We start from the raw sequence: 21,443 nt of genomic DNA, 5'->3' as shown, positions 1-21,443 counted from the left end.
GTTGTGACGGTCTCTAAGAGCAGAGTACGCCCTCCTCCTCCCATTAGCCAGAGGAAGGGAGGGTTGAGGGCTGCTCTAGTTAAAATGAAACCAGCCAACAGTAATGATCTTCCTCCTCCTGAAATCCCATTCTCATCTATCTCATCTGCTGGTGGAAATCTCTCTGGGGATCTTGTTTGTGTCTCTACTTCAGCCCCTCCTATGAAACCCTCCCCCATTGTTTTGATTTATTAATCAAAAGCTGAACAATACTTTTTATTTTTATTAAAAATTCTCCCTCCTCTCCCCCCCCCCACCCATATCCTTTACTGATTATTTATGCAAATCTCCTAATACCAGGAAGTAAACTGAAAACTCTCAGCCAACCCACTGAAACCAACCGAAGTTCCTTTTCTGCAGTGCACAGGGGTGGCCTCAGGCAGACTATAGGCTTGGCTGCTCTGGAGTCTCTCTTTCTGTCCCAGCTGCAAAATCCTGTGGTCTTCAAAAAAATCAACGGGTAGCTTTTCCTCTTCCCGAGGATAATCCGCTAATTTAATTCTGAACTACACCCTGGCTCCTACCCCAACTCTGTGGCTGAAGTAACTGTGGAGTTTACTTGCTGCTTCCAAAGTTTCACGCTCAGGGAAGTAAGTGTCTTTCTTTTGTCTCCTAATTTGGAAGTGGCTACTGTGTCCAGCGGTAATTTCTGTGATCCTTTCAGAGCAGTGGGAAATGTAGGGAACAGCCCTGCGCTGGCAGGGTACGGCTTAATAAGACTTCCTCTTTAATTCATACAAATCGTGGGCTTCCGACATTCCTAGAGTTTGTCGGAGGGAACCAGTGCTTCTCTCTGGTGATTCTTGGGACCTTTTTGGCAGCTGTCCCTGTTGCTTTGGTAACAGTTTTTTCCCACCTGGATTTACCTTGCGGGTCAGCGGGAATAGACACTCTATAATAGACATTTGTCTGTTGCATAAATAGCTTGTCGCAGGAGGCTGGGTTTTAGTTACGTTGTTAGCTCTCCTATAACATGCTGTCTTTAATTACATTGGAATTTTTGAGATTTAACCTCCCCTACTGGTATACTAATCATTTTAGGGAAAGCTAGTCTATAAATACATGTTGACATCTTCCTCTGGTCTCCCTTGCCCCTAAAAATGAAAAGAGAAAAGCCAAAATTTTCAGGCAGGAGAAAGAAGGGGCTGGTTGAGTGCATTCTAGAATTATTAGTGAATTAGCTAAAGGGTGATTGATTTGTCCGGTCATGGAACCTGATCTCTCTAATTAACTGAAGTGAACAAGAAATATTAAGGTTTCAGAGTAGCAGCGGTGTTAGTCTGTATCTGCAAACTCACTAAAGGTTATGCTCAAATAAATTTGTTAGTCTCTAAGGTGCCACAAGTACTCCTTTTCTTTTTGAAGAAATATTAAATGAACCTTGTGTTAAGGATATAGCCAGTTCAAAAGAGGAAGTGTGACACTAATGGGCAGCTTGTGTTTCTGCCCCTTCAGTGAACAGTTCTTTGAACCTCAGATACAATTTATAGTACATTAGTTAAAAGGAAGCGAGAGTTCTTTTCAGCCTGGTTAGCTTTTCCTTTAGCCCAAGGGAAGGTGTGTAGCTGCAGTCTAAGCTTTCCTGTATGGTTCAGCTCTTAAGGAAATACAGCAATTTATTTGAGAAGACTTTAGAAAGGGATTACATTTGATGGTTTGTTATGATCTTCAAGGCTATATTGATTATTCAGCCAATCTTGATTATTCCTAATTAAAAACAAACAAAAAAGCAGGAATGCCAGAAAGAATGTAGCATTACACAATGCATTTTTTCTTAGTCACTGTCACAAGCTAAGACAATAGACTTGATTTAACTAAGAGAGAAAATATGGCCTCTGGATATTCTGTGTTTAAACTCTGGATTTTAAACCTACGAGTGTATAGTAATTTCTGGAGCATCTTCAAATTAAAACTGCTTCCTCTTAGCTAGATATTAAAGTGTGCTCCTGCTTTGAAAAAAAATGAAAATGGTATTGTGATGTTCCATGTGTAGTGTCTCTCACTGGTTTCCAGTCCAAGTCTGCTCAGTTTCTAAAGTGTAAAAGGTTGGGTTTTTTTTTTTAAACTGCCATACCTGCAAATTCTGTCTAGAATCTGAAAGTCCAGTTGGTTCCTTCTCAGTCAAACATCCTCAATATTCTGCCGTTAGAATTTAGTTGACAGTCCCTGTTTTTTCTCAAGCAAGAATAAAATTCAGCTCAGTAGTCAAAATTAGTTTGTCATTAAAGTAAGCAGATATAACTCTGAATACACACAGGGAACAAAAAAGTTGAAGTAGAAGTTGCCATATTTACTTTCATTTTTCACAATGGAAGAGCACTTTAGTTTTTGGCTGAAAAAAAAAAATCTAAACAAACACTCTTCTCTCCCACACTCCCTGCAAATCCACCATCCCACCCACGCACCCACCACAAATTGAGGGGGAACTTTTTACCCTTGTACAGTATGATTCCTGCACGACCCCTGGAATGCCTGAACACTGGCTGCAAATGGTTGTAATATAATATCTGGTGGTAGATAAATTGTGGAACACTTGTCAAATGATTATAAAAAAATCTGCTATATAGAACTGTTTTAACAAAATAAAGATTAAATTGTGTTGGGGAGCCTAGTTTTCAAGAAGGGTTAATCAAATTGCTTTAATGTGAATCTTTCCTGTTCTAGTACTGGATGCGGAGCAGATGTGATGGTTTTATAAGTTTTTAATAAAGTGAGGACTTCACGTCTTTATAATAAATAGTGACAACATTACAACAATAGATTGGAAGAGCCAAATAATTTTTTCAGTAAAAGTAGAAACAGGATGAAAGTCTCACTGATGAGTGGGTTTTAGCCCACAAAAGCTTATGCTCAGATAAATTTGTTAGTCTCTAAGGTGCCACAAGTACTCCTCGTTCTTTTCCTTGATAATGCTATCTAACATGAGTGTACAGAATCACAGGAGACAATTAAAATTCATGGATTCTGCAGCCAATAGGTTTCACATTCTGTTGACCTATTTCAAGATTAATATCTTGTATCCAGTGCCAGCTTTGTAAGTTACATAATAGTTAGAAAGTTTTCTTGATTTAATAGGATAAAGATTTCTTTCATCAAGAAACTGTTGAGATAATGTCTTACTGCAATGATGATGTATAACAAGCATTTTAGCAACTACTGTAATTTGGTAGATGTGAAGTGGTTCTGCTTTTCCTGTGTATTCCTCTAGGTAAGCAGACTTTTTGTTGTAAAGGTGCCCAAAGAATTGCAGAAAGGCCTTTTAAACAATATTTTGGTCAGTAAAATCATTCAATGACTGTTTCTGTTGATAGCGCTTTTGACTACAATGATACATCACCTGCTAATACTAGGCATTTTATACTCTATTAGCATTCCTGTTTTCAGGTCTGCTTCACCTTGTCTAAACTATTGGATGGATTTTCTACACATCTACAAATCTTTGTGCATTTATTAATTTATTGCCTCCCCACTGTCTCTCTCTCTCTCTCTAGAAATGAGGCACTGTGTTCTGTGACTCTATCAGCTCTCATAAGCTTAACAGCAGCATGCTTGATCAGTTTTTGTAAGGGAAACTTCATAGCCTACCCAGGTCCTTCAGAAAGTGATATGGATATTTCAGTTGAGAGATTTGTCCCTGAATCAGAACTTAATTGATGACCCAAGATTGAATTAGAGGATGCTGAAGGTCCCATCTCTTGAATGACACAAAACTAAGGTCCTCCTGGCCACCTGTGGCCATTAAAGATTACATAGCACAATTCTCAAGACAAGAGGCATTGCACTTGGTGTCCTGGCTAAAGTGCAACTTGGGTAGTAGCATCCTACGTAAAGTTACCCTTAGTTTTATTAGATAATGTACTCTTCATGTCTTTTCACATGGCAATGCTGCACTAGGGTTGTGGGGAGTTAAACAGCTAATCCCAGAAGTAATTCCATTTTTCTGGTAGAAAAGAAGTGTGTGTTTCCGTACTTCATTTTGAGTATTTAAGTGTTTTGATTTTTAGGCTGAGACGGTACTCACTTCAGGCCAGATTGTTGGATCATATTAAAGAAGTTCTGTATTAAAATCACAAATGAGTTTGATTCCCCAGAGTTTAAATTCCAGGGTATTACTAATTAAGAGGTCTCTTGGTTTTTGGTACTGTTTCTCTCCCTCTATGTGTGAAACTTGCAAGCTGCTAATTGTGTTAGTACATTCTAAGACAGAGTCTGTTCTCAAAGCAATTCTTTGTAATAACAACTACTCACACAGAGAGAGACTCAAAACAATACTCTGTAACAACAAAAACAGCACCCAGAGACTCCCCGCCTTTTTGTTGTAGTCATCTTGCTTTGTTAACAATTGTGATTAAAATAGAGATAGAGGATGTATGTGGATGGATGCTTGGTGTGGATAATAACTGAATGATCAGGGAGGTGTCAGCCGAAGAATCCAGTGTCCATCGGCTGAAGAAGGCGTCAAGTGGAAATAACCAGAGGACCCCCGGAGGGCAGATTGGAATCCACCCAACAGCCTCAAGGATGGGAGAACCAAAGAACAAGATAACATCTAGCAGCATGGAGCCGTCAGGAATGTGCTATGTGCTGACTGATTCAGCAACAGCATGATGAAGCAATTCCCATAGACTGGCATAGGAAGAAATTCCTATAAAAATGGACTCTAGAAAGTGAGAACTTTGGGGTCTGATTCTGTAAACCAACTTCCAGGAGCATCAGATGAGCATCTGACAAAGCCCTGCTCCCTCCTCACGTCCAGGCCACCTGGCCAGTGGCTTGGCATGAGCAACTCTAAGGCTGGTAACTATGATAACAACCTTGCAGAACCTGTGTGTGTATGAATGAATGAATGAATGTGTGAATAAATATGAGATTGAATGGAATGTTATAGCTATAACTAACTGTTTACTATGATTCTTTCTGTATTCACAATAAATGTGGTATTTTGCCTTTTTCCCTTTAATAAGATCCTGCTGGTTTTTGTTTTTATTGGTATAACATTTTGGTGGAGAATTGCGAAAGGGGGAATATTGGTAAAAACCCTCAGTTATTGTAAATATTGGTGTGCACACCGCCAGCTCTATTGAGCTAGGCATTTCTGTTAGGTTAACCAGACCTGCTGGCCTCCAGGAAGGTAGCAGGGGAAAAGCGCATAGATTAAGCTATGATTTCAGAATCTAGGCTGTGTCACTTGCTAAGTAATACCAGGAGTGACAAAGAGATTGAAATATCCATGTTAAGATGTTTAAAAGAAAACAGGGTAAGCCAGTACCAGAGGGAGGAATGGAGTGAGAAGGAACTCCAACCTCACCTTTTGTTAAAGAAATTACACCTTTTAAACAAATCCTTCAAAAATTTGGGCACAGTCCTTGGACTAAACAAGCCATAGCTGATGCCTGCACAATTTCGGACCTGGAGGGTAGATTGGCTCAGTATATCCTCATATACAAACCTTCTAGAGCTGCCAAAAGAGAGCAGCAATTTGGTTGTTGTGGAAGGCATGTAAGGATTCTTACCTCCGCTTGTCTTCATGTAAAGAGGAAAAGGCACAAACAGAAAAGGGAGTAGACAATTGGAAGATGCTGGCTACAAATACCCAAAGTCCGCTGCAAATAGTGAAAGAGGCACTCCAGGAATACAAAAATAGTGAAAAAGTTAACTCTGCAGAGGCTGGAGGGACGCAGGTAAAGGGGGAGAAGGTCCTATGTACGGCACCCCTAGGCATAATTACAAAGAGAGAAGAGAGTAAAAAAAAAAAAAAAGTTAACTCTGCAGAGGCTGGAGGGAATTAAGCAGTTAAACTTCGTGAAAATGTTAAAAAGGAAAAGTGTCAGAGCATTCTTGGTTTCTTTGCAACCATTCTGAAGGAAAAATGGGCCCTTTTCCAAAGAAATACCTGTAAATTAGCCAGGCAAAAATAAACTATCTGATTAAAATCATTTGACTGGACAATTTAGTAAATTTGCTAAAAGAACATAAGAGGGTTCTATTGGAACTTAACTGCCTCAAATATATAAAGGGAATGTAAGATGTAAAAAACAGAGCAGTGTGGAAGGGATGTTAAGGAAAAGAAAATGTGTATGTATCTATCTGTGTGTGTGTAAATATGTAAAGTTCTAAGGACCAATTGGTTTTGTTTTTGTTTTAAATAATGCCACTAAAAATCCATTTGACTCTTTAATTCAAAGTTGCAAAACTGACAGATCTTTTTGCTAGGCACAGGTAATTAGTGTTGTTTGGCTTTGGGATTTGGCATTTAACCATTAAAAGGTAACTCAATGCTTTACAAAATTTAAAATGTTTTTAAGTTGTGACTGCAGCAAGGCAGTCAAAATCAAGAGAATAGAAAAAAAAATTCTGGATTCTTTTTGTTTGTTTGTTTTTTTGTTTGTTTTTTGTAACAAAATAGCAGATGAGAGTTGTAGTAAAAAAAATAAATAAAAAAGACAGTGCCCCTCTGAAGCAAGAGTAGGGGTGAGGTGCACAAAACAAAAAGAAGCAATGTTAGAAACACTGAGTCTTAAAATGGCTCTGAGTAATCAGACTGTCACTTTGATAAAGATACATGAAAACTCTAAGCAAAAAAAGAAATAGTTACACCTTATGTAAAAATTGATATGGATAATGTTATAAAAGTTAAACTATGGAAGGAATGTGCATTTGCCCCAGAACATGTGCAGGGTATATTGTAGAAGGGGCAAAAGAAATGCAAACATACCATGCTACTTAATTAAAATGCTATTAGGGCTCCAAAGGGAGCCATAATAGGTTGGGTTTTCTTTTTCAGATTGCTGTGTGTTTTGGAAGCAGAAGTTAAAAGTAATCAAAACTCTGGTGAAAGTTGATTGTCCCCCTTTTAAGATACAGTCTCTGAGCTGCTGATGGCTTTAAATCCAAAAGCAGGAAGTGTCTGTGAAAATGCAAATTATCTAAATGATAAAGGAAGGAAAGAACTAGCAGCACAAAGGAGCTGCAGATAAAGGACATACCTGGTCAGCAAACAAATTGTCGAAATAAAAGGCATGGGATAACAAGCTAATTTTAATAAATTTAATTATAAGTACCCCTGTAACAACGTATAGTGTGTATGATTTTTGGAAAAACCGTTTAAGGTCATATGGTAATGATGCTTCTCAGCTATTACCTGTAAATAAACTTAAAGCTTATCACAGCAGGAAAAACATTATAAACTTGGTCTGCTGTATAAGAAGGAAAACTGAGGTACCCCACCTCAGGGATTTAATGACTAAACAGTGGGATAATTTCCCCATAACCCTTAAAAGATAAAAGCCATTGAAACCTGGCCTGCCTATAGAACAAAAACAGGAAAATGTGGGAGCAATTCCTGTTTTGCCTGCAATCAGCAAGGGTATTTGTAAAAGAAATATTTTAAGCAATAATCTGCCACCCCAAAAGGGGTAGAAACATGTTCTTTTTGTCTTTCAGAAAATCAGGAAAAGCTGATGCCAGCTGAAGAGCAACCCAATACCATGAATCTACTGTCACAATAGAAATTGTGTTTTGAGTTCTATGTTTTGTCTTGTTGCTAGCACAGTTGTGTGTTTTTAAAAAAAAAATACTAAAGACCTGCAGGTCATTAAAAATAAATTAATTAAGCTCTCTGTCCCAGCTACAGGACAGCCTGATACAGAAACAAGTACATGCCAATGTAGACTTGGTCCAAATTGGTCTGGGTAACCTAAAAGCCCGATGGAATCTTTGGCAATGGCTTAATACTACCACATGGCTTATGCATAAAAAAAAAATTAGAAATAAGAAACTACACAGCCATAGCTATGGGATGCACTGAAATGCAGATACTTGCCCTAGCTACTTTGGAACACTAAATGTTGGTCATATTGGGAAATATTAAAGGTTTGATGCATTTGTTAAAACAAAGAAAGAGATCATTGTTTGACACTTATCAATATGAATGGATGCAATACGTTTCCAGTATTGTAAAACCAGACTTGTTAATGGGAGAAATTGTTGTCAAAATTGCACAACAACAGTCCTTGGAGGCAAAGGTATTGAAGGTTAGCCCACTCCCCATATTACACATGGGATCCTTCTGGCTACCCTGGACCTCGAGCCAGGACCTCGGGCTGGTGAGGGAGGGAAGCTATTGGACACTAGAGGTTGTACCGAATGGACTCCTCAAAAGTGGGTGTGCCTCACCTTGCCTGTTGCCCCAGAACCTTGTAGTAAAGATACATCAGTAGGATCATGTATGTGGCATGAATTGGAATCACAAACTCCAATTGCCTCACAGTACCTTCTTTTGAATAGGCTACATAGAAAGTGACACTGACAATTATAAATCTTAGTGTCAAAAGGGGGATTATGTTGGATCATATTAAAGAAGTTCTGTATTAAAATCACAAATGAGTTTGATTCCCCAGAGTTTAAATTCCAGGGTATTACTAATTAAGAGGTCTCTTGGTTTTTGGTACTGTTTCTCTCCCTCTATGTGTGAAACTTGCAAGCTGCTAATTGTGTTAGTACATTCTAAGACAGAGTCTGTTCTCAAAGCAATTCTTTGTAATAACAACTACTCACACAGAGAGAGACTCAAAACAATACTCTGTAACAACAAAAACAGCACCCAGAGACTCCCCGCCTTTTTGTTGTAGTCATCTTGCTTTGTTAACAATTGTGATTAAAATAGAGATAGAGGATGTATGTGGATGGATGCTTGGTGTGGATAATAACTGAATGATCAGGGAGGTGTCAGCCGAAGAATCCAGTGTCCATCGGCTGAAGAAGGCGTCAAGTGGAAATAACCAGAGGACCCCCGGAGGGCAGATTGGAATCCACCCAACAGCCTCAAGGATGGGAGAACCAAAGAACAAGATAACATCTAGCAGCATGGAGCCGTCAGGAATGTGCTATGTGCTGACTGATTCAGCAACAGCATGATGAAGCAATTCCCATAGACTGGCATAGGAAGAAATTCCTATAAAAATGGACTCTAGAAAGTGAGAACTTTGGGGTCTGATTCTGTAAACCAACTTCCAGGAGCATCAGATGAGCATCTGACAAGGTCCTGCTCCCTCCTCATGTCCAGGCCACCTGGTCAGTGGCTTGGCATGAGCAACTCTAAGGCTGGTAACTATGATAACAACCTTGCAGAACCTGTGTGTGTGTGTGAATGAATGTGTGAATAAATATGAGATTGAATGGAATGTTATAGCTATAACTAACTGTTTACTATGATTCTTTCTGTATTCACAATAAATGTGGTATTTTGCCTTTTTCCCTTTAATAAGATCCTGCTGGTTTTTGTTTTTATTGGTATAACAAGATACCCACCTCTGGTGAGGTACTATGTGGAAGACAGCAAGCCCCTTTCCCCTCTTTATGTGGCCTGTGTAAGGGCCAGACATAATTGTAGCCCCTTTGCTCAGGGAAACTCAGGGTCTGCTCCCTCTTTTTTTTTTTTTTTCCCTATGTGAGTTCCTATGAAGCTGGGCCAGTGCAGCTGGTGGGCAGGCAAAGGGTGATGGTAGGAAGGAGGAGGGGGTGTAAACTCCACCTAATGCAAGGGTGAGACAGGATTTCTTGCAGCAGACCCTCCTGAGGTAGCATGGCTCTACGCTGCCCCCAACATGAGACCGTGCCTTGATGGTATCAATGAGCCCCAACTTCGTGTGCGATGGTGTTGCTATAAAGTAGAATAAAAAGAAAATCCATAGGGTGTGTTTTGTAGAATTCCTGCTGATGACTTGTGCTCATAGTGTAGATTCCATGAAAAAGTACTGAGCACTTGTTTGAAACATTATGCTAGAGAGATCTATTCTTCACCTCTGTTTGAGGACTTTCAGCTACCCATAACCCCAGGCCAGGTCGTGCCTTTAGATGATGATAGCCACATGGAGTGGGAAGGAAGCTCCCCAAGAATTCCTTCATGGGGCTTTTTCCTGTGTTCTTCAGTCAGGAGAAAGGAAGGTCTGGCCCCACAAATCCTGCAGATCTCACAGGATTCATGTGGAATGGGCTAGACTTCCACTTGAGGCCAAGGAATCAAGTCGTATAAATGTATTTAAGCACAACCTTAAAAAGAAACCAAAAAACACTCTGTATGAAATTGCTACTGGCCCTTTAGGCTTTTGAGTAACTAGCTGCCCTTTTGTGAAATAGTACGGATGGGGGGGGGGTGTGTGGTTTTTGTGTGTGTGTGCTGATCATGCTCCTGACGCCATCAGTGACTGCAAGGTTTTTCCCCACACAAGAATTTCTACCCTTCTCCAAAACATAGTTATGTATTTATGAATAGAGCTGGCAAACACCTTCCAGACAAGATAAGATCAGAAGCAGGCCACGGCCCAGTGAACTATATAAATTATTTTTAACAACATACAAGTTTTTAGATCTACCCCACTGATACAACTGTCAGTACCCATACACCATGTAGTAACCTATTAACTATTTCAAAAATGTTTTAATTTCTATCAACAAAATTCCAATGACGGCATTGAACACTCTTAGTTAAATTGTTCTTCAGAGAAGGATGGGAAATGCAGTGATCTTTTTAGCCTCATTCAAATATGCTTCCGTTAAATTTGATGTCTAAAGCTGCAATTTCCTGTGGGGAGTCTGTCTCAACAATCCTCAGCACCTTTCCTTAAGATTACTATCCTGGCATAAATATAGAGGAAGAATCAGTTTTGTGTGGTGTTTGTATGATAGATATGAGAGCTGCTTGGTCTGATATTCGTAATGAACCTCTATTTAACCTCTATTTAATGTCCAGGCCTAAAGAACTACTCATAGGGCTCAGGATGCTAGATACATTACAGTGGGAAATATCCTCTACCCTGGAGGATAGAGATGACATTTTGACAGAAGCACTTGGTGGGGAGAGATGTTGTTATGAGAGTACAGCCAAATTCAATGTTCGGGGGAGGAGGAGGAGAACAGCACTATTTGAAGTACCAATGATACTGCCAAGAATGACCTTGAGCGGATCACTGCGGACTATGTGGCTCTAGGAAGAAGAATAAAGGAGTTGGAGGCGCAAGTGGTGTTCTCGTCCATCCTCCCCGTGGAAGGAAAAGGCCTAGGTAGGGAGCGTCGAATCGTGGAAGTCAACGAATGGCTACGCAGATGGTGTCGGAGAGAAGGCTTTGGTTTTTTTGACCATGGGATGGTGTTCCATGAAGGAGGAGTGCTGGGCAGAGACGGGCTCCATCTTACGAAGAGAGGGAAGAGCATCTTTGCCAGCAGGCTGGCTAACCTAGTGAGGAGGGCTTTAAACTAGGTTCACCGGGGGAAGGAGACCAAAGCCCTGAGGTAAGTGGGAAAGCGGGATACCGGGAGGAAGCACAGGCAGGAATGTCTGTGAGGGGAGGGCTCCTGCCTCATACTGGCAATGAGGGGCGATCAACAGGTTATCTCAAGTGCTTATATACAAATGCACAAAGCCTTGGAAACAAGCAGGGAGAACTGGAGGTCCTGGTGATGTCAAGGAACTATGACGTGATCGGAATAACAGAGACTTGGTGGGATAACTCATATGACTGGAGTACTGTCATGGATGGTTATAAACTGTTCAGGAAGGACAGGCAGGGCAGAAAAGGTGGGGGAGTAGCACTGTATGTAAGGGAGCAGTATGACTGCTCAGAGCTCTGGTACGAAACTGCAGAAAAACCTGAGTGTCTCTGGATTAAGTTTAGAAGTGTGTGCAACAAGAGTGATGTAGTGGTGGGAGTCTGCTATAGACCACCGGACCAGGGGGATGAGGTGGATGAGGCTTTCTTCCGGCAGCTCACGGAAGCTACTAGATCGCATGCCCTGATTCTCATGGGTGACTTTAATTTTCCTGATATCTGCTGGGAGAGCAATACAGCGGTGCATAGACAATCCAGGAAGTTTTTGGAAAGCGTAGGGGACAATTTCCTGGCGCAAGTGCTAGAGGAGCCAACTAGGGGGGGTGCTTTTCTTGACCTGCTGCTCACAAACCGGGTAGAATTAGTGGGGGAAGCAAAAGTGGATGGGAATCTGGGAGGCAGTGACCATGAGTTGGTTGAGTTCAGGATCCTGACGCAGGGAACAAAGGTAAGCAGCAGGATACGGACCCTGGACTTCAGGAAAGCAGACTTCGACTCCCTCAGGGAACGGATGGCCAGGATCCCCTGGGGGACTAACTTGAAGGGGAAAGGAGTCCAGGAGAGCTGGCTGTATTTCAAGGAATCCCTGTTGAGGTTACAGGGACAAACCATCCCGATGAGTCGAAAAAATAGTAAATATGGCAGGCGACCAGCTTGGCTTAATGGTGAAATCCTAGCGGATCTTAAACATAAAAAAGAAGCTTACAAGAAGTGGAAGGTTGGACATATGACCAGGGAAGAGTATAAAAATATTGCTCGGGCATGTAGGAATGTTATCAGGAGGGCCAAATCGCACCTGGAGCTGCAGCTAGCCAGAGATGTCAAGAGTAACAAGAAGGGTTTCTTCAGGTATGTTGGCAACAAGAAGAAAGCCAAGGAATGTGTGGGCCCCTTACTGAATGAGGGAGGCAACCTAGTGACAGAGGATGTGGAAAAAGCTAATGTACTCAATGCTTTTTTTGCCTCTGTTTTCACTAACAAGGTCAGCTCCCAGACTGCTGCGCTGGGCATCACAAAATGCGGAAGAGATGGCCAGCCCTCTGTGGAGATAGAGGCGGTTAGGGACTATTTAGAAAAGCTGGACGTGCACAAGTCCATGGGGCCGGACGAGTTGCATCCGAGAGTGCTGAAGGAATTGGCGGCTGTGATTGCAGAGCCACTGGCCATTATCTTTGAAAACTCGTGGCGAACCGGGGAAGTCCCGGATGACTGGAAAAAGGCTAATGTAGTGCCAATCTTTAAAAAAGGGAAGAAGAAAGATCCTGGGAACTACAGGCCAGTCAGCCTCACCTCAGTCCCTGGAAAAATCATGGAGCAGGTCCTCAAAGAATCAATCCTGAAGCACTTGCATGAGAGGAAAGTGATCAGGAACAGCCAGCATGGATTCACCAAGGGAAGGTCATGCCTGACTAATCTAATCGCCTTTTATGATGAGATTACTGGTTCTGTGGATGAAGGGAAAGCAGTGGATGTATTGTTTCTTGACTTTAGCAAAGCTTTTGACACGGTCTCCCATAGTATTCTTGTCAGCAAGTTAAGGAAGTATGGGCTGGATGAATGCACTATAAGGTGGGTAGAAAGCTGGCTAAATTGTCGGGCTCAACGGGTAGTGATCAATGGCTCCATGTCTAGTTGGCAGCCGGTATCAAGTGGAGTGCCCCAAGGGTCGGTCCTGGGGCCGGTTTTATTCAATATCTTCATAAATGATCTGGAGGATGGTGTGGATTGCACTCTCAGCAAATTTGCGGATGATACTAAACTGGGAGGAGTGGTAGATACGCTGGAGGGGAGGGATAGGATACAGAAGGACCTAGACCAATTGGAAGATTGGGCCAAAAGGAATCTGATGAGGTTCAATAAGGATAAGTGCAGGGTCCTGCACTTAGGACGGAAGAACCCAATGCACAGCTACAGACTAGGGACCGAATGGCTAGGCAGCAGTTCTGCAGAGAAGGACCTAGGGGTGACAGTGGACGAGAAGCTGGATATGAGTCAGCAGTGTGCCCTTGTTGCCAAGAAGGCCAATGGCATTTTGGGATGTATAAGTAGGGGCATAGCGAGCAGATCGAGGGACGTGATCGTTCCCCTCTATTCGACATTGGTGAGGCCTCATCTGGAGTACTGTGTCCAGTTTTGGGCCCCACACTTCAAGAAGGATGTGGATAAATTGGAGAGAGTCCAGCGAAGGGCAACAAAAATGATTAGGAGACTGGAACACATGAGTTATGAGGAGAGGCTGAGGGAGCTGGGATTGTTTAGCCTGCAGAAGAGAAGAATGAGGGGGGATTTGATAGCTGCTTTCAACTACCTGAAAGGGGGTTCCAAAGAGGATGGCTCTAGACTGTTCTCAATGGTAGCAGATGACAGAACGAGGAGTAATGGTCTCAAGTTGCAGTGGGGGAGGTTTAGATTGGATATTAGGAAAAACTTTTTCACTAAGAGGGTGGTGAAACACTGGAATGCGTTACCTAGGGAGGTGGTAGAATCTCCTTCCTTAGAGGTTTTTAAGGTCAGGCTTGACAAAGCCCTGGCTGGGATGATTTAACTGGGAATTGGTCCTGCTTTGAGCAGGGGATTGGACTAGATGACCTTCTGGGGTCCCTTCCAACCCTGATATTCTATGATTCTATGATTCTATGAAATGAAGACCTTCAACCTATGTATCCTATATGTTAGGACTGTATTGTCTGTCTTATTTAGACTGCAAGCACCTGGGGTAACTATAATGTATTCCTTTGTACAGCACTGAGTACCTCATCGTACACTGTTCCAGGTACAATGATAACTCCCAGTCTAAGCAACGTGTCCTCCTGCCCCTGAGGCCTTTGGTGCACATAATCAGTGGTGACCTGGAGCCAGTTCGCACCGGTTTGCGCGAACCAATTGTTAAATTTAGAAGCCGGTTTAGAACCGGTTGTTAAAGGGTTGGGCAAACTCTGGCCCGCAGGACCATCCTGTCCAGCCCGCCTGAGCTCCCGTTTGGGGAGGCTCCCCTTGAGAATCCCTTTTTACTAACCCGGTGGCGCTCCGGGTCTTCGGCGGCACTTCGGCAGCGGGTCCTTTACTCGCTCCGGGTCTTCGGTGGCACTTTGGCGGCGGGTCCCTCAGTGCCGCTGAAGACCCGGAGCGAGTGAAGGAACCGGTTCTTGAGATTTTGGCAGCTCATCACTGGACATAATGTAAGGTCAACACTGCTCTTCCTGTCTAAGCTGTGGGTGATATACTAAAAAACTCTCACCTACTTTGCTCAGTTACATCTTAAAGTTCTATTTTTCTTTTATACGTTCTTTTGATTGAGCCTATTGTCTCAGTGACAATAACAATTGGATTTTTTAGTTCTTCTGAAGAACACCAGTTACAATATAGACATGTGAAATATTGAGCTGAACCATGCTACAGTACATACTAGGAATTAGTGTGCATGGTACATTTGCACTCCGAGCTTGGCATTTTCTGTAATTTTTGTTTACATTATTCACATCAGTTTATTTACAATTCAGACTTGATATACGTATAAAGGGGACTGATTATATCTTGAAAATGTGTTTTCCATCTTCTTTATTGTTTGTGGAAAGCAAACAATTCTTTATTGTAGTGGAAAGCAATTCAGGGCCTTCAGCAAATGTACATATTGGCACAGCAACCCTATTGTTCATATGTTCTGGTGTGTGGGGTTTTCATTGTGTACTTTTATTGCTTTTTACGTCTTATTCATTGTTTGGTACAGGCACACCCATGTAGACCTGTTTGATCAATAGACTTTTGACCATGCTTCATATGTTAAAGACTTTTGTATTAGACAAATGCTGGAACAATATGGTTCTGCAGAAGATAATGTAGAAATATAGTCTTTTCCCCTCCATATACTGTCGTATGTGACTGCATTATGGCCTTCCAACAAAATAAATACTAAGGAGCAACAAGCGCCATTCCTATAGATATGTGTATCATTAATTTATAATGGTGAAATTTGTAAATCCACAGATCTGTATTACTGCTGCTTTTGACTCCAATTGTTTACCAATTGATCTTGGTAAAGAAAATATTCAAGCATAAGTCTTCCAGTGGTATAAAATTGAATGGGAAAAGATGACAATAAAACTAATATATCTAGCACATTTATCTGATGTGGAAATTCTCAAACCATACCATCTGCAGGACCTGGAGAATCATGGAGATTATGCCCTTAAGGTCCAAATGGAAGGGACTGTACTAGGCTGGAGCAGCCCCTGCAGCTTAGCAGACTGGGAGTGGCCTGGCCAGCCCTTTTGGGTAATAGGTTGAGTGCTTTTATGTAACAAAGATTCATGTATGAGAGGAAAGGAGATGGAGAATATAGTTTAAGAGGATTGCCGGGATCTGAGTCTTTGTCATTGAGGAAGTGAAAATTCCTTTGGTAAATACTCAGGAAGGGAGAGAGGAGAAAGAGGAAGTTCGTCATTTGGATGCTTGGGGCTCAGCTGTTTCAATACAAATTGCAATAATGATTTGAATCTGCAGACAGCATGGTAACACCACATGCAAATGAAATTCAAAATAGGCTTTTGAAACTGCAAAATACCAAGTAACTTCTAAACTCTAGGCAGAGGCTAGACAGACGTTCTTATAGCGCTGGAGGGGTATTTTGTTGCCCCCTTTGCTTCTCAGTGCATCCCCTGCTCTTTATGCTTTGTTTTTGTTCTCATTCTGTTCTCTCCATCTTCTTTTTCCTCATTCTGACCTTGCAAGCAGTGTGGCAGCTCTTCTTCTCTCTGTCATATCCGTTCCCCCGCATTGCCTGAAAAATATGATCGAAGCAGGGAGACAAGCACCGATCTGGGAAGCATTAGCATACGTTAAGCAGAAAGGGGAACCCATCTATTCTTGGTGCTTGGCAGTCCACTCTGACTAGTTTTCAGCACAGTGGCTGAAGGAGAGGGGTTGACTGGCAGTGTGCGGCATTCCCATGCTGCTGGCAGGGCCGGGGGAAGCAGTGATCAGCAGTGTTATCACTAAGGCTGATGAAATGCATTTGCCTTGCTGTAGAACTTGTGACAGAAGCGATGTGCTGTAGTGGAACTCTCTATCCTCTCTGCCATGGTACCTATCAATACTGCTTGCTGAGCATCCTTAATGCTGTGCCGCTTTGAGTTTTTATTAGTTGATTTGATTTTTTTTTCTTGAAAAACTACAACACCCTTTTGCTTTTACCCAGCTGTAGCAGTAACCTCATTCTGCTGTCTCTCTGGGTGTTTTTTATTTTTAAGCTCTTTCCCCATTCCGGGTCTATTGTTTTTCTTTCCCATCTGACTTGATCCTTTATCCTCTTAGGGCCTGTCTACAGTACAGGTTTCAGAGTAACAGCCTTGTTAGTCTGTATTCGCAAAAAGAAAAGGAGTACTTGTGGCACCTTAGAGACTAACCAATTTATTTGAGCATGAGCTTTCGTGAGCTACAGCTCACTTCATTGGATGTATACCGTGGAAACTGCAGCAGACATTATATACACACAGAGATCATGAAACAATACCTCCTCCCACCCCACTGTCCTGCTGGTAATAGCTTATCTAAAGTGATCATCAAGTTGGGCCATTTCCAGCACAAATCCAGGTTTTCTCACCCTCCACCCCCCCCCACACACACAAACTCACTCTCCTGCTGGTAATAGCTCATCCAAAGTGACCACTGTCCCTACAATGTGCATGATAATCAAGGTGGGCCATTTTGATTATCATGCACATTGTAGGGACAGTGGTCACTTTGGATGAGCTATTACCAGCAGGATAGTGAGTTTGTGTGTGTGGTTTTTGGAGGGGGTGAGGGGGTGAGAGAACCTGGATTTGTGCAGGAAATGGCCCACCTTGATTATCATGCACATTGTGAAGAGAGTTGTCACTTTGGATGGGCTATTACCAGCAGGAGAGTGAGTTTGTGGGGGGGGGGGGGGGTGGAGGGTGAGAAAACCTGGATTTGTGCTGGAAATGGCCCAACTTGATGATCACTTTAGATAAGCTATTACCAGCAGGACAGTGGGGTGGGAGGAGGTATTGTTTCACGATCTCTGTGTGTATATAATGTCTGCTGCAGTTTCCACCGTATGCATCCGATGAAGTGAGCTGTAGCTCACGAAAGCTCATGCTCAAATAAATTGGTTAGTCTCTAAGGTGCCACAAGTACTCCTTTTCTTTCTACAGTACAGGTAACTCATCTGACACAGTTACAAGAGCTCTTGATTTATACCCCATGCTTCAGCTTTCCCCCCCAAAAAAAACCTTATCGACCATGTTTGTAGATTAACGCATCTACCATACTGCCTTATTCTATGTGTATCACACCTGTGCAGCTATTCCAAAGTGCCTCAGAAGGAGCTAGGGGGCCTGAAGGATGTTTCATCTTGTGTAACCCTGCACTCTAAGACAGCCCAAGGAGAAAGGGGGACCAAGCAAACCAGTGACACAGCCGTGATAAAGAGGTCCTAGTGACGCTGCAAGCAGTCTGTGCACTGAACCTGTTAGAGAAAGGTAGCTATGTGCCATTCTAGCCACTAGCAAGGGCAAAACACTTTCAACAGGGTATTAACTATGTTGTGTGTAGGCACAAGCTATCTTTGGAGCCAACCGTAGCCTGGACTATTTATAAGTTGTTAAAAACTGTGTGCAGACAGACAAGGCTTTGTCCAATGTCCACTGCCTCTCCTATTTCCCTCCTATTGCTTCCCCCTTCAGGAGTCGCTCTGGTAAGTTTTGCTTCACTTGTTCACAGTAGATTCTGTCCTCTGGGCAAAGTGAAACTTACCAAAGCTGGTAATTGCACTGTGAAGTCAGCTGCTGTTTTACAGAGCCAGCACCCTGAGAAGCTGTTACTGGGAAGGGGAAAGAGAGGAAGAGCAGCAACAAGCCGAAAAAGCACTGACATGTGAGGGAGCTGGAGAAAGGTGTCTTCTATGAGAGGTTTCTGCTTCAGTGGGGGAGGTTAGCATATCTGGCTGCATTATTCATTATTTTTATTACCAGAGTGCCTCGGAGACATGGTGGTGGGGGGCCAGAACCCCATTGTGCTAGGCACTGTACAAACACAGAACAAATAGGTGCAAAACTAAGCATAACTGAATTAAGCAATAAAATTTGAAATAAACATTAGACTTTTCTGTGACAATAATGACGTGGGCTGTATTTGACAATGTACAGCAGAGTTTTCAAATAAACTGGAGAAATGTGTAACTTTATTTTCACTTTAAATTGACCTGATTTTTTTAAAAAACATTATTTTTTTTGAATGCAAGTTTTAATGTTCTAAAACCAGACTGAATTATAAAAGTTATTCTAATGGAAGTCCACCCGACCCTTCACTGCTCGGTGATAATGTATAAGTTACTGGAAAGCATGCAGGGCAAACTCTTGCTCTGTGTTGCTTAAAATCTTGCTCTAAATTGCTAGGGGCACTGAGTGGAGTAAATGGGCAGAAGGAGTCTCTTCTGCCCCAATGGCACCTGCACATAAACAGGGAAAGCTTTCAGGTGAGTGCTCACCATAGCCTTGTTATGCCCCTACTAGCGCTCCGCAGTTCTGTCACATAACAAAAAGAAAAGGAGGACTTGTGGCACCTTAGAGACTAACAAATTTATTTGAGCATAAGCTTTCGTGAGCGACAGCTCACTTCATCGGATGCTTATGCTCAAATAAATTTGTTAGTCACTAAGGTGCCACAAGTACTCCTTTTCTTTTTGCGAATACAGACTAAAACAGCTGCTACTCTGAAACCTGTCTCATAACAGAATCCTAGAAGGAGCCACTTTCTTCTAACATTGAATATGGAATGTTTTTAATAATAATGAAATTGGTATTATTCCTATCACTAGTCTGTCTCTCTGCTTCTGCCTAGAAACTTCCCCAGTCCTGCCTAGCTTCTTGGTACAGATTTAAAGAAACAGTAGATATAGGCCTGGCCTACACTTAAAAGTTAGGTTGACCTCACTGTGGTGCTCAGTGATATTTAAATATCACATCTCTGAGCGCCATAGCTTCGCTGACCTAACTCCCAGTGTACATATGGTTAGCCAATAGAAGAATTCTTTCATTGTCTGCTCAGAGAGGTTACCTACAGGGATGGAAAAACTCCTTCCATTGCTTTAGGAAGCATCTATGCTACAGAGCAGCATGGTGCCAGAGCTATGTCACTGCAGTGCCGGTAATTTGGATACGGCCATATTCTCAAAGAGGCATGTTCGGCTTGCTTGGAGGCATGATCAGGTCACAAACCTACTTTGCAGGTCCCTGGCCTTCTTAATAGTTAGCTCATTGGAGATGCTACAAAACTACCTTTAAACAAAATAAATAATATAAACAAATGTTAACAGTCTCAAAATATTTTTATCACCCCCCCAAAAAATCAAAAAACTTAACCCATGCATTTTTTCCTAAAGTTTTACTCCTTAACCTTTTGATTAGTTGTTTTTGTGGAAGAACAAAACAGTTTCCAGTAACTCTATTAGTAACAGCTTTCAGCTGGCCTTCCATTTCAGAACTTACTATTTACAAAGTATTTAATGCATAGGGAAAGTGTCAAAGTTGATTCAGAAACTAAATCTATTTGTATCAGAAAACTTTTAATGAAAATCCTACAAAATATTTAGTCATTTTCTAGCATGTCTGGAAAGAAAAAGTCCTTTCTTTTGCACTTAGTTGTCAAAGCAAAAGTAGTAGTGAAGTACTGTACCTCCCGTGCTATTGTACAGACAGGCCTTTGCTCCTTCAAACACAGCCAGTGTCAACCCTCTGAATGTCTGAAAAAGACCAGTCGTGTCAAATTCATTTGGAGGAGAGGGTTAGATTCCATGTTTAATAATTATCTGTGGGCAGCAATATAAACTCAGGATTTCTGTCACTGCCCTGGTAAAGCTCCACCGGCTGGACACTCACTAAGCTACTGTGTTTAGGTCCCACCACGTGGTGCCCTCTTAAGCTTTCCCTGGTTTAAATAGGATCCATCATTCTCTTTCTTTGGTCTTGCTGGTATCTTCCTGAGCACAGATTCTTTTTGACTGTCTGTAAACTGTTCATGGAAGTGGGATCTCACAGTCCAACTGCCCATGTCCCCAAAAGCACTGAAGTTTGAAGTTTTTTAATATAGAATCTTAGCAGGGTTGCCAACTTTCTGATTGCAGAAAACTGAACACCCTGGCCCCACCGTCTGCCCCACCCCTTCTCTGAGGCCCCACCCCACTCACTCCATCCCACCTCCCTCTGTTGCTCCCTCTCTCCCACCTTTGCTCACTCGCTCATTTTCATCAGGCTGGGGCAGGGGTTTCCGGTGCGGGAGGGGTGAAGGCTCTGGTGTGGGATGCAGGAGGGAGTTCCGGGCTGGGGAGTGGCGTGCGGGAGGGGGTGCAGGCTCCGGGGTGGCGCCAGGGTCTGGGCAGTGGGGGAAGGGTTCAGTGTGCGGGAGAGGGCTTTGGGCTGGGGCATGAGGTTGAGGTGTGGGGGGGTGTAGGCTCTGGGAGGGAGTTTGGGGTGGTAGGGAACTCAGGGCTGGGGCAGGAGGTTGGGGTGCTCGCTCTGGGCTGAGCTTACCTCAGGCGGCTCCCAGGAAGTGGCAACATGTCCCTCTGGCTCCTAGGCGAAGGGGTGGCCAAGAGCTCTGCGTGCTGCCCCTGTGTGCACGTGCCACCCCCGCAGCTCCCATTGGCTGCCGTGCTCGGGGAAGGTCTTGCGTCATGGGCAGGGGCAGTGTAGGAGCCCTCCGGTCACCTCTGTGCCTACGAGTCAGAGAGACGTGCCAGCCGCTTCTAGGAGCTGACGACTGCAGCCAACCGCACCCTTT

The 21,443-nt window shown here is 42.7% G+C and overlaps 1 protein-coding gene across 3 annotated transcripts in view; it reads left to right on the top strand.

The window, feature by feature from the left end:
- Positions 1-375: 375 nt before the first annotated feature.
- Positions 376-21,443, top strand: part of LYN (LYN proto-oncogene, Src family tyrosine kinase) — a 98,014-nt gene continuing 76,946 nt past the window's right edge. For 2 of the 3 annotated variants that reach the window (XM_073331136.2, XM_073331137.2), the window contains exon 1: positions 376-629. The gene's annotated coding sequence lies outside the window, so the exon portion shown is untranslated. The remainder of the gene's footprint in view (positions 630-21,443) is intronic. The other variant, XM_073331134.2, reaches the window with a different exon arrangement.

Source organism: Lepidochelys kempii, chromosome 2, assembly GCF_965140285.1.
Source record: "Lepidochelys kempii isolate rLepKem1 chromosome 2, rLepKem1.hap1, whole genome shotgun sequence".
NCBI lineage: Eukaryota > Metazoa > Chordata > Testudines > Cheloniidae > Lepidochelys > Lepidochelys kempii.
Note: the sequence above shows the minus strand (reverse complement) of the source record. Positions and strands in the feature narration are given on the sequence as shown.